Consider the following 1,975-nt stretch of genomic DNA (forward strand, 5'->3'; position numbering starts at 1 on the left):
TCTCACTTTTGTATTCATTTATTGTTGTATTCAAGATATAGTTCATGATCAATTAGTTAGAATAATTTAATGGGATACATATTTTGTATGCATTCAAATAGAAAAAACAGCTACTAAACTAAAAAAAAAATCATTCGTTACACGTCATAATTTGGATATAAAATATTCGAAAAAGTTATAAATTCCAGTACATACAAAGATTTCACTGATTCAATTAGAAAAAACACTCTTGTCCTCGACATATACGAATATCTCATCCAAACAAATAAAAGAATCGAAAAAGTACTTCACCTGATGCAACAAATTTATAGTCGTATTCAACTTGAAGAAACTTTGAAAGTTATCAGATGAATGATTTGAAAGACAAACTAAATTATTTTTTAAATTTCTTTTTATGTTCTTAAGAATAAAGCAAAAAAAAAAAGCTCGACAGAAAGATGACTATTTATGCTCTTTTCAAAACGTAATTGATTGGTATGTAAAATCTTTTTTACCTTTAATGAATTTTTTTGTTCCATGATTTTCTCAATTTTGTTATTAATTATTTGTATTCTTTCAAACTAATTAAAAGAAAATAAATACATAACTAATACATTAACAAATTAAAAGAATGACATTTTTAATAAATAATAAAACTGTTGTTAAGGAGTCCCAAGCTAAAATATTGTTGTTTTGAAAATTTTCCCTCTATTTATTTCTAACAGTTCATGTATTATAACTATCAAAATATTTAATTTCAGCCTAACTTGTTCGCGGGTTAACAGCCTTAAACAAAAGAGTAATTATTTATAAACATAGCGGGGATAGCTCAGTTGGGAGAGCGTCAGACTGAAGATCTGAAGGTCACGTGTTCGATCCACGTTCACCGCATTATTAATATTTTTTTACTTTCTGTTCTTTTGTTGCAATATTTACGTTTGAGTTTTACTTTCTGTTCTTTTGTTGCAATATTTACGTTTGAGTTACCGAAGAAAGTTTAATTACATACAAGTAGGGAGTAGGTTATACCCTCCTTGTATTGATTACCACTAACTTTAACTTGGCTTCATATATAACTTTGCTCCAACTAACACAATATATTTCTGCCTGGGACTAGGAGACACAATAAGCAAGAACTCAATTATTTTTTGCTTCTAAATTTCTCTCTATTAGCTATGTTATTTCTTTAGAGTTTCTACAACACACATTTTGTCTTGGGAAATTTGTTTAAAATATATATGATTTTTCAACATGCAATCCTTACATTCAATTCATTTCACTACATTTGATTAGCCTTAATGGCTTAGCCCTCTTTGCGAGAATTATATTACTCCCTCTGTCCGATATTGTTTGTCATGGTTTCTATTTTGGAAGTCAAATCATAAAAACTTTGATTAATATTTTAAAATGTATTTTTTCATCATATTAATATGCAAAAAATTATATTTTATTGTACTTTTCATATAATTTTAGAATATCTAATTTTTTTATTTAAAATATCGAATTAATGTAATATAATTTAACTTTGAAAATTAGTCAAATTAACTTTCAAAAAGTACAACATGACAAACAATTCTAGACGGAGAGAGTATTTAATAACATATTCATCGTTAATTTTTTCTTCATTAGACATTATCAACAAATTATGATGTTGAATTTTAGGAAACATCTATATTAGGTGAAATGTTCTTGAGAACTTTGTCAAAATGCACGGCTCGAACTGTGAAGAATCTCCAACAATGTTTGTGATCAAGTATTTAATTTTCTGTAAGAGTTTTCAATAGTTTTTTAGGTATTAGTTTTTCGAGTAATTTTCCTAGATAGTCACTCATATTTTGAAAATTATCTATGAATATCACATCTTTATTTTAGGACTATAATATCATCTAACTTTGCCTATTTTTCTCAAAATATACTTGACACCAAAAAATCAATTATTTCTCACCTACTAGGATACCATGTCACATTTTTTAACTTATTATTAATATTTTACTAA

The 1,975-nt window shown here is 26.4% G+C and overlaps 1 non-coding gene across 1 annotated transcript; it reads left to right on the forward strand.

The window, feature by feature from the left end:
- The first annotated feature begins 797 nt into the window (after nt 1–797).
- TRNAF-GAA lies at nt 798–870 on the forward strand. The gene has a single exon. It is a non-coding gene; the product is annotated as a tRNA-Phe (tRNA).
- Nucleotides 871–1,975: the final 1,105 nt, after the last annotated feature.

The sequence above is a fragment of the Solanum pennellii genome, chromosome 1 (genome assembly GCF_001406875.1).
Source record: "Solanum pennellii chromosome 1, SPENNV200".
NCBI classification, from domain to species: Eukaryota; Viridiplantae; Streptophyta; class Magnoliopsida; order Solanales; family Solanaceae; genus Solanum; species Solanum pennellii.